Here is an 11757-nt window from a genome sequence, read left to right on the forward strand (position 1 = left end):
GCAAAAGCGATCATGCAGTACTAAATTATAACTTCAGGATAGCATATGACATAGTAAACAGCAATGACAGTTACAAAAAGAGACTAAACTATAAAAAGGGAAATTATCAAGACCTAAAGAAGTATTTCTTAGAAGTTGATTGGGAAAATGAGCTTAGAGGACAAGATTCAAATGCTATAAATAAAAAATTTTGTGAATTTTATGAAATAGGAGTCCAGAAGTACATCCCACAGCACAAAGAAGCAGATAAGAAAATACAGAAATGGTTCAATACAGAATGTAAAAAATCAAAAGAAAGAAGAGATTTGTTGTGGAGTAGATACAGAAGACACAATAGTGAAAGGGCGTATAATAATTACAAACAGGCAAGAAACGACTATACAAGAATAAGGAGGGAAGCCCAAAAACAGTTTGAGGAGGATATAATAAATAAAAGTAGTGATCAACCAAAGCTATTTTACAGCTATATCAGAAGCAAAACCAAAGTAAAAGATATAATACAATCCATCACGGACGAGGGAATCACTTATACACAAGAGAAAGATATTTGTGAAGCACTAAATAAGAATTTCCAATTAGTTTTTACAGAAGAAAAAAATTTTGAGAGGGAATATGTGGAACACGCATGTCCACACATACTACCAGATATACAAATAGCAGAAAAAGTAATACATGAGGAGTTAAGTAGATTAGACAGAGGAAAAGCAAGTGGTCCTGATGAAATTTCATGTTGGGTGTTACGAGAATGTGCAAAGGAGTTAAGTAAACCATTATTTTTAATTTTCAAGAAATCCTTGAGTCAAGGGAAACTACCTGATATTTGGAAAAAGCAAATATAGTCCCCTTATTCAAGAAAGGAAATAGACAAAATCCTCTCAACTACCGACCAGTATCACTGACCAGTGTTGTAAGCAAGGTATTAGAAAAACTTATAAGAAAAGCTTGGGTAAATCATCTAGAAGAACACAGTATGATAACAGAAAGACAGTTTGGTTTCAGAAAAGGAAAATCATGTGTTACTAATCTGTTGAGCTACTATGACAGAGTAACAAACACAATACAGGAAAGGGAAGGATGGGTGGACAGTATCTATTTAGATTTCAAGAAAGCTTTTGACACAGTACCACACCAAAGACTTTTATGGAAGCTGTACCATCAAGGAAGAATTCGGGGCAAACTATTTTGTTGGATGCAAGACTTTCTCATAAAAAGAGAAATGAGGACAGTACTAAGAGGAAACTACTCATCATGGAAAGAAGTGACTAGTGGAGTACCACAGGGTTCGGTGCTGGCACCAATCATGTTTCTAGTGTACATAAATGATATAAACAGTAACACTGGAAATGAGAGCTATCTGAATATGTTTGCAGATGATGCAAAAATACAAAGGAGAATTACTAGCACAGACTCTTGTAGGGAGCTACAAGAAGAATTAAATAAACTTCATGAATGGAGTAGTACATGGCAAATGGAATTCAGTGTGGACAAGTGTCATGTAATCAAGTTTGGTAAAAGTGGAAAAAGACCTGATTGGGATTGTAAGTTAGGAAATAAAACCCTATACACATCAGAAAGAGAGAAAGACCTAGGTGTGATTATCAATAACAGACTATCTCCGGCTGACCACATCAGCGAGAAGGTACGGAACATGTACACACTGCTTGCAAATATGAGAATAGCATTCACATACATAAATGAAGACATGCTAAGAAGGATAATAACATCATTCATTAGACCAACCCTGGAATATGCATCAATAATCTGGAGTCCTCATCTCAAAAAGCATATAGACAAGATTGAAAAAGTTCAAAGGGCCTCTACAAGATGGGTACCAAGCTTAAGGGACCTAAGCTACGAAGAAAGACTAAATAAACTGAATCTACCAACACTACAGGACAGAAGGAAAAGAGGTGACATGATAATGCTATATAAGTGCATATCAGGAAAGGAGAAAATAGACATAAATGATTACTTAACATATGGAGAAGCATCAGCAAGAAGACACTGCAAAAAACTGCATAAGAAGAGAGGTGATAAAGACGTAAGGAAATTCAGTTTCCCAAACAGAGCAATTGATCAATGGAATGCACTACCGAATGAAATAGTGTGTGCCAAAACAATTCACAAATTTAAGGATATGTACGACAAATATGGTCTAAGACACGGGACAATACGAGCTTGACTCATTCCTGTAAAGATACAATTAGGTAAGAACAATTAGGTAAGAACAGTATTTCCCACCCTTACACACGCTCTACTATTTATATAAAAACATTTCACTCCTTTTAGTAACCTACCATCAGGTCAATACAATCTTAAAATAGTCCACAAAGCCTCCCTATCAATCCTATAATACGCCCAAAACACATCCTTACATTTTGCTAAATACTTTACACACACTTGTCTCACAGCAGACACCTGATCCACGCATCCCCTACCTCTTCTAAAGCCACACTGCTCATCTCCAATCACTCCCTCTGTACCCTCTCTAACTCTCATAATTAACACTCTATCATACATCTTACCTACAGCACTCAACAGACTTATACCTCTGAAGCTAGTACATTCATACTTATCACTCTTACCTTTATACCACGGAATCACACAAGCACTTGCCCAGTCAAATGGCACCATTCCTTTCACAGAGCTCACATTCAACTATATATATATATATATATATATATATATATATATATATATATATATATATATATAGAGAGAGAGAGAGAGAGAGAGAGAGAGAGAGAGAGAGAGAGAGAGAGAGAGAGAGAGAGAGAGAGAGAGTGAGAGAGAGAGAGAGAGAGATATTATACAGGTGGTAGATGCTGGTGACTATCATCCACGTACATTATGTAGTGCTCCCTACTTCTTCCTCCACCTTTATCATTCTCTCTGTCTGCCCTCCTCTCTTCCCTATTTACCTTTCCTTTCTGTCACATTCTACTACTCACCTTTCCATTCTACTTGAGGGGCTCAACTGAGTGACAAACCAATGATTTCCTGTAACCCAGAAAACCATTTATAGTGTTGGGTGGTAACCATATAACCAGACGACTGGGTGTTGTGGAACCTGCTACAGTGTCCCTCCTAAGTTGAAAAACCAAGCAGTAAAGGATGCCTTCCATAGCGAGATGAGTCGAGTGGTGGCTGAACAATGAACTGAAGAGAGAATAATTGTTAACCAACATTACTAAGTTCTCAAGAACAATCTCCCGAGTTACTGATTCAGTGTGTAGATGGACAAGCCCCCCCCCCCAAGACATAAACTAATTGTTAACCAACAGTACTGAGTTCTCATTATCAATCTCCTGAGCTACTGATCCAGTGTGTAAACGAACAAGACATAAAGTAACTTGGTGATGGGATGAGGGCGTAGGAGCTGCAGTTAAGGAGAAAAAAAAAGCTCTTCTAGGAACGGAAGAGGGGTGGTAACATAAAGGAATACTTGGCTACCAAGCGTAAGGCTATAAAGAGGTTTACAGGGCAAAATCTGAGTCCCAGAGACTTTTATTGGATAACTTAAATGGCGTGGAAAAGAAAAATATGATACTTATGGTGGCAAAGAAGATCAAGAGGGAAAACAGAGACATCATAGGTGAGCTGTTTCCGAAGATCGATGAAAAAATGATAGTGGTGAACAGTGGGGATATTAAAGGTGCCTGCAAAAATCATTTTAACTGGTTGCTCAGTGAAGAGTTTGACTGGAACAGGGAAGGTTTACAACCAACAGATCCAGTGTTTGACCCATGGCCTCTGATTGATACTGCTACTGAGCCGGGCAATAAGCAGGATGAAGGTGGGGATGGCAGCAAGTGCGGATGGGTTGGCTGCTGAAATACTGAAGGCCTCAGGAGATATAGGAGTGGGGTTAGTTAATGACTTGATAAATATGATTATATGTGTGTGGTTCTAGATGACTGGCTGAAGAAAGTGACTGTAAATGTGTACAAAGGGAAGGGTGATGCCCTGGAAAGAGGAAATTATAGAGGCATAATGCTTTTGGACCAGATAATGGAGGGTCCTAGAACATATGACTACAGATAGAGTGGATATCAATGAGATGCAATTTGCTTTTATGCCAGGCAATGGGACCACTAATGCCATATTCATTGTTCGACAGCTTCAGGAAAACATATAGGAAAGAAATAGGATCTGTACTTTGTTTTGTTGATTTGGAATAGGCCTTTGACATAATCCTTAGAGAGGGGGTGAAGCGCGCAATGAGAGAGCTTGGGATCAAGGAAAGGCTGGTTAGGGTGGTTATGGCTACGTATACGGGCGCTCGCACCCACGTAAGAGTAAATAGAGATTTGAGTGGCGAGTTTTCCGTGAATGTTGGAGTTCATTTGGGGTCAGTCTTGAGCCCCTTGTTGTTTATTATGGTACTTCAAGCCCTCTCACGTGATATCAGAAATGGACTCACATGGGAGATGTATGCCCATGATTTGGTGTTGATTGAAGGGAATGAAAGGGAGGCGGAGGAAAGACTTAGGAGGAGAAGAGATAGTATTAGACACAAAGGCTTGAGAGTTAATGTATATAAAACAAGGGTGATGGTATCTAGGGCTGGTGGCGGTACCGTCATACAAGAGGGAGAGTGGAAAAGTGAAATTTACCACAAGGACGTGGGAAGTAATTCTATCCTGTGCAGTTTCTGATAAATGGGTGCACAAGAGATGTGGTGGTATTAGATACAGACTGCGAGATAATGCTGATAAATGTTCAGAGTGTCGGGGAGAGCATGCGGAGATTGTCAGGCGTGAAAAGATTGATCTTGCTGATGAGTCTCTCCAGTGTATGGAAGTTTTGTTATCAAGGAGACATGTCAAGTGCTGGAGATGAGGCTGGAGCTAGCTCTGTGGCTACAGTGAGGATCTATCTATCTATTGCCTTAATCCCGTAAGGGGTGGCCACAAACAAATCGCCTCCATGTCGCCCTGTCCCCCGCCATTTCATTGCCCTGCTCCCAGCTCACACATCCCTCTCTCATATTCCTCTCCACTCCATCCCTCCATCTCATCCTTGGCCTCCCCCTCCCTCTCCCCCCCTCCACCTCACTCAAACAATTTCCTCGTCAGTCTCTCGCTCCCAATCCTCTCCACATGTCCAAACCACCTCAGTGTGTTTCTCCTAATGTTTTCTATCACATCCACATCCACACCACAATGCTCCATCACTTCCTCATGTGTTAGTCTGTCTCTCCATGTGACTCCACATGCTCCTCTCAAATAACTCATTTCCACTGCTCTCACTCTTGACTTCTGTCCCTCCAACAAAGTCCAAGCTTCACTTCCATACGACAGAGTTGGTATCACAATACTGTCATGTAGTAACTCTTCACTTCCATGCCCACATCCCCATTTCTTATCACAGCTTTCAAGGAACCAGCAACCTTTCTTCCCTGTTGCACCCTTTCAAGCACTTCACCCTCTAAACTTCCATCCTTACTCATCACACTACTCAAGTACTTAAACGCACTCACATTTTCCATTTCCTCCCCATCCAGCCTCACTGTACATTCACTGTCTTCATTCCTCTCGAAGACCATCACTTTACTCTTCCCTACATTCACCTTTAGATTCCGATTCTTAAACACTCTCCAAAACTCATTCACCAAGCCTTGCAGCTCCCCTTCATCTTCACTTAACAACACAGTATCATCTGCAAACAACAGTACAGGGAGTTTCAAAATACTGCCCTCTCTCACTAGGGCCACTCCAACATCCACTGCCCTACCTTGTATCTCTTTTATATCCCCATCCATATACAGATTGTACAACCATGGAGACATGACACATCCTTGTTTCAATCCAACCTTCAAACTCAAAAATTCACTCAGTTCACTATTCACACGCACTGCAGCCTTAGCACCCTCATACATACTCTTCACGGCATTCAACAACTTCCCAACTACTCCATATATTCTTAATACCTTCCACAGTCCTTGTTTATCCACCCTGTCATATGCTTTCTCCAAATCCATGAAGGCCACATACAACTTCTTTCCCTTCTCTAGAAACTCTTCCATTAAAGATCTAAGAATGAATATCTGATCTACACAACCTCTTCCCTTCCTAAAACCTCCCTGTTCTTCTCCAACTAATGCCTCTTATTTCCCTAACTCTGTCAGTAAATATCCTACCATATAGTTTTCTTATTGCACTAAGAAGACAAATGCCCCTGTGATTACCACACACTTCTTTCTCCCCTTTTCCTTTGTACAGGGGAATAATTATACCTGACTTCCAATCCTCCGGGACTCTACCTTCCACCCAGGCCAATCTGCACATCTTCCGCATCCATTCTACTGCTATCTCTCTCCCATGCCTCAGCATTTCACCACGCACTCCATCAATTCCTTGGGCTTTCCCCATTTTGATTTTCTTCATTGCTTCCACAACTTCCATCCTACTGATTTCTTCCTCTCTTTTCACATCCCTCCTTCTCCCAGCCATTCCCCAGCCACTTACACTTGCATTACTTTCATTCTCTGTGTTCAACAATTTCTTAAAGTGTTCTCTCCATCTGCTCACTTTTTCTCCCTTATCCACTAGTAATCTACTATTTTTATCTTTCACTCCCCCGCTGACTTCTTTGACACCCTGTCTAACTTCTTTAACTCTTTCCAGAACATTTTCTTACATGCCCTCCACTTTACACTCAAATTCCTTCCAAAGTCCTCATCCATTCTCTTCTTACCAATCTTTTCACCTCTTTCTTCCTCTCTACGTATAACTCTCTTCCATCTCTCAACTTCTTCCATGCCTCTGTTTCTCATCCACTCACTATATGCTTTCTTCTCTTGTGCCAGAGCCTCTCTCATCTCTTCAGTCCACCATGCTGTTCCCTGCAACCCCTTTCGTCTTCTCTTCACCATACACACCACCTCACATGCTGCACGGATTTCTTCTGTTAATATCTTGCACACACCTTCCACGTCCCCCTTTTTCTCCAGTCTATGTTTACCCAATCGCTCATACACTTCCCTCTTATATTCTGCCTTTTTTCCATCTTCTTATAACTTTTCCACTCTCCTTTTATGTACTGCTTGTTCCTGGCCTTCCCTTCTTCTATGTCTCCATTTTATTTGGACTTTAATTCTGACCACCACCAAGTAGTGGTCCGAAAGTCCACTCCCCCAACTTCTATATATACTCTTGCATTCATTACACACCTCATCCTTTCATTCACACACACATAATCAATCACTGCCTTCCGTTCATTCAGTTCACACTCTCGCAATGTATACCCGTGGATCATTTTGTGCCTGAAGAGAGTATTAGCTATCACCAACCCCCTCCCGGCACAAATGTCCACTAAAGCACTGCCATTCACATCCATCTCTGCAGGCACACTCCACTGACCAACTACTCCATCCACCTTCCCATTCCCTACTTTTCCATTCATATCTCCAACCAAAAACACTCTCTTATTCCTTTCAAACTTTTCCATGCACGCTTCCACATTTGTCCAGAACCCTTCTCTCACTCTGCTTGCACTATCTTGCGTTGGCGCATACATGCACACAGTCACCCACATTGTAGTCCAACTTTTAATCTTACCCACACAATCCTCAAGCCAACTGATCCATACTCTTTTATATTCTCCTTCCGTCTGTTACTCACAACAATACACATTCCATCTTCTGCCCTCTCATTCTCAATTACTGCTGCGCATATGCCCCATCCATGCTCCCATTCTCTCACCTTGCCAATTAGTTTCTGTTAATCCACATACATCCACTTTTGCACCCTCAAGCACCTGACACTAAGAGGGCTCTCCCTCTGTACAAAAGGGTCTTTTTATGCAGTGTTGCAGCATGTGTTACAGTGTAATAATGCATGGTAGTGATACCTGGGTAGTATAGGAAGAGGATATTCGGAGGCTCAAATGAACAGAAATGACAATGATTAGGTGGATGCGCAGTGCATCTGTAATGCTAGGTGTTTCAGGGTCGGCTTCCCGTCCCTCTAACACCTAGTGTGTAGCTGGGTTCTCTTTTCTAGACCGAAGCTTACACAAATAAGAGAGGGGCAGGACACAAAAACTTAAGGCAACAACCTTACACGTGTCTTGCAAAATTCTACAGTGGAACGGGTAGATGTCACAAGAATAATTATATTGAACAATTATAATCCTTAAGCCTAGATTATGGGTGTTAGTATCACACAGGATACTGCTTGGGACAAGATCGGGTAAGCTGAATAGCACTATAAAGAGTCTTAGGGCAGTGAGGCGAAACACTATGACTTGGGGAAGTCTAGGCTTTGTCTATCGGGTAGAGTTCGTGGTACTGTTTTCACTGTTGGCAGTCTAACTGGTTTGTCTGTCATGTCATTATTGTTCTTACACCGGGGCCTCCGTATGATCTTAACGTGAGGCTGTATCACTATATGGTAGCATGTTCACTTAAAAAGACTTTTATTTCACTGCCCTGCCATATTCACTGTCTCACTGTTATCTTATTTATTCCACCCTTCTTTTACATTACTACTGATGCTTTTCTCATTGACTTCCCATATTCCTTGCTTCACTATATCACTGACACTGTCCCTTCACTGTCACTCACTTTCAGGACTGGGCGTAATGGCGGTCAGGTACAAGGGCGGTGGGAACGACTCAGCCTCACTACTGACGTGGCTGAGTTCCACCGGCGGCCTCCGTATTCAGGAGCCACGGGATCACGTGTAGGGGCGTCCTCTCTCGTCCGGGGCTGCTGGTGGCAAAGGGTCCCGCACTCTTTGGGCTTGGGGCGGGAGTCTGGCCCTCTGGGCTGGGGCCGAACAGCTGCCTGAACCTCTCACTCAGGCGCCTGACGGAGGACGAGGGTCTCCAGCATCGGGGTGTAGGGATGTCCCGCCCGGGGGTCCTGATGGTGGTCTGGAGGTCCCGTGGGCTGCGGTCTTCGGTAGTCAGGGACACCGCAAGAGTGGGCTGTGGCATCGGCCTATGTCGGGATCCATCAGGAGAGTCCTCTCAGGAACCGGCTGTAGTGATAAGAGCCCGGTGGTGGTCACAGGGCCTCTCCAGTAGTCCTCCAGGCTGGGGTCTCCCTCTGGATCATAGTCTCGTGGGTAGGAGCACCTGACAGAGAAGCGGCTACCAGCCGTCTCCTGCCATAGGGCCCGGCTACAGGCTGACTCGAGGGCACCGTCGGGGCAGCTACTGGTCGTCTCCTTATTACCTCCGGAGCGGCTACCGGCCATCTCCTGCAGGAGGGTCGAGCGGCTACAGGCCGTCTCTGTTAGGGCACCTTTAGAGCGGCTACCGGCTGTCTCCTGTAGAAGGGTCGTGCAGCTACAGGCCGTTTCTTTAGGGGCACCTTTGGAGCGGCTACCGGCCGTCTCCTGACGAAGGTGGGAGCAGCTACCGGCTGTCTCCTTATTACCTACAGAGCGGCTACCAGCTGTCTCCTGTTGGAGGGTCGAGCGACTACCAGCCGTCTCCTGTAGGAGGGTCGAGTGGCTACAGGCCGTCTCTTTAAGGGCCCCTTCAGAGCGGCTTCTGGTCGTCTCCTGATGAAGGCAGGAGCGGATACTGGCCGTCTCCTTATTACCTCCAGAGCGGCTGCAGGCCGTCTCCTGTAGGAGGGTTGAGTTACCAGCCGTCTCAGGGGTGCTGACTGGAGCTAGAGCGATAAACCCACCCTGTGGTTATCGGTGGTCGGCTTGCCCGGAAGGTAGTCTTGCTTTCCTGCTATGGTGTCGGCAGGCGAGCTCTGGGTCACAGGAGTGCGCGGCCCGAGCAGACTTACGTCCTTGTCACCCAGAGTCAGGTCGCACTCTATTTGCCCCCCCATAGGCTCCTTCTGGGGGTGTTGGGCTGTCCTCAGTGAGACTGCACTACATTTTACCACCGTCTTCTTGGAAAAAGTCACGTCCCTGTGACTGGAAGTTGTAAACTTTTGTGTCACAGGTGTGGTAGACTGGCTGCAGGTGTTGGAGGAGGGCATGCCAGGCTGTGGTGGCAGGATTCTCATCTGGCTGAGCGTCACAGGTGATGAAGAGGGTGGATGGGTTGGTGGAGGAGCGGAGGAGTCGAAGGTGCAGGGGTCCATGGACTCGATGCTTTTGTCCGAAGGGCAGTGCCCATGTGGCTCGGCGAATCCTCATGGTGGCAGGTGTTGTCTCCTGTGGAGGGCTGTGTTGAATGCTGGAGATGGACGTCGAGTGGGGGGTTTTATGCCTGAATGATGCAGCGTGAAGTCTCTGGGGAGTGTAGGTGGCTGAGATTTGGGCCTGGTGTAGCATGAATGTGAGATGATTCGGGGAAGGAGGTGGAGTGTGATTTTGCGGTGAGGTGGGTGGGGTGGGAGTGTTGGTGTATCGGGCGGGTGGACGTGAGAGGCGGCCGGAGCGTGTGATGGTTGTTTTATGGGTGGGTGTGGGTGGTGATGTGGGTGTGCGGTGTCGATGTGTGTGTAAGGTGCGTGAGGTGTGTGAGGGCAGATGTGAGGTGGTAGGAGTGGGGGTGGCACAGGGTGTTGAGTGGGGTGTAGGCCTAGTGGGTGGTGGTGGTGTTGGTGCGTGGGCAGTGCAGATGTGATCTGGTGTGGGGGATGGGGCAGGCGGGGCCGAGGGTGTGTGTGTGGGCGGCGGACGGGGAGATTCGGGGCCGGGGGTTGGTGATGGTTGGAGCGGCGGTGTGGTGGGTGGAGGAGGTGCGGGCGTGTGGGCAGGGCACGTGGTGCTGGGTGTGGGGGACGGGGTGGTTGGTGATGAGGAGGTGGGGGAGAGGTCCGGAGTTGGTGGCATTGATGAACCTTCAGGTGAGGTGTGAGACGGCGGGGGAAGGGGAGAGAGAGAAAGAGACGGTGAGGGGGAGATGTAGCAGTCATAGTAGGTAGAGGGGAGCAGAGTGGTGGTAGCGGGTGGGGTGGGACGCGGGGCAGGGGCGGGGGACGTGGGGACGTGAAAGAGGCGTATGTGACGGTTTCTGAGAGTGCAAGAGGTGCCATGATATTCAACCGTCACTTGGTAGGGGTTAGGGACGTGCATGATGGTATGGGACCCCATGAATTGTGGCGTGAGCTTGTGGGGGGTGGGGAGCTGCGCTATCATGACAGTGTCACCTGGTTTGTAGGGGTTGGAGGCGGTGTTGGGGCGAAGGTTCAGGTTGTTCTGAAGGTGGGAGAGCTGCTGCTTGAGGTGGTGTAGGGTGTCAGATGTGGGAGTAGAGGTGGGGGGCTTTACGTGTTGTCGTAGGGGTAGGAGGAGAGGTGTTTCCCCAAACGATCGTTCCTATGGTGATACTCTGTCCTCTCAGGGGCAGTTGATGCCCCATTGCACGATTTTTACATGGGCGGGCCTGTCGTCATCTTTGGTGGCTTCTATCAGGGTACGGAGTTGATTCATTAACGTACGATGGCTTCATTCGCAGATGGCATTTCCTTGGGGCCAGTAAGGGGACGAGTGAGAGATGTTGTAGCCGAAGATGTGGGCTGGCTCCTCAAAGATTTTGCTGGTGAACTTTGGTGCGTTATCGGCGTGGATTGCCTGCGGGATACCAAAGTATGGAAAAATATGCCAAGTCAGGGCGTCAGCTACTGCGACAGCATGGTGTTCTTTTGCTTGGCAGGTTACAACGAATTTTAAATACGTATCAACGAACATGATCACATACTGATGGCCTGATTTCGGGGGCAGAGGTCCCACTATGTCGATCCCCAACAACTGCTAAGGTTTGTGGGCGGTAATGTGCCCTGATGGACCGGCGGTGCAGGCGATGTCCTTACCCAAGGCGCACGCTCAGCAAAAT

Source organism: Coenobita brevimanus, chromosome 69 (assembly GCF_032717465.1).
Source record: "Coenobita brevimanus isolate Jiangsu-jjx chromosome 69, ASM3271746v2, whole genome shotgun sequence".
In the NCBI taxonomy this organism is placed as follows: Eukaryota; Metazoa; Arthropoda; class Malacostraca; order Decapoda; family Coenobitidae; genus Coenobita; species Coenobita brevimanus.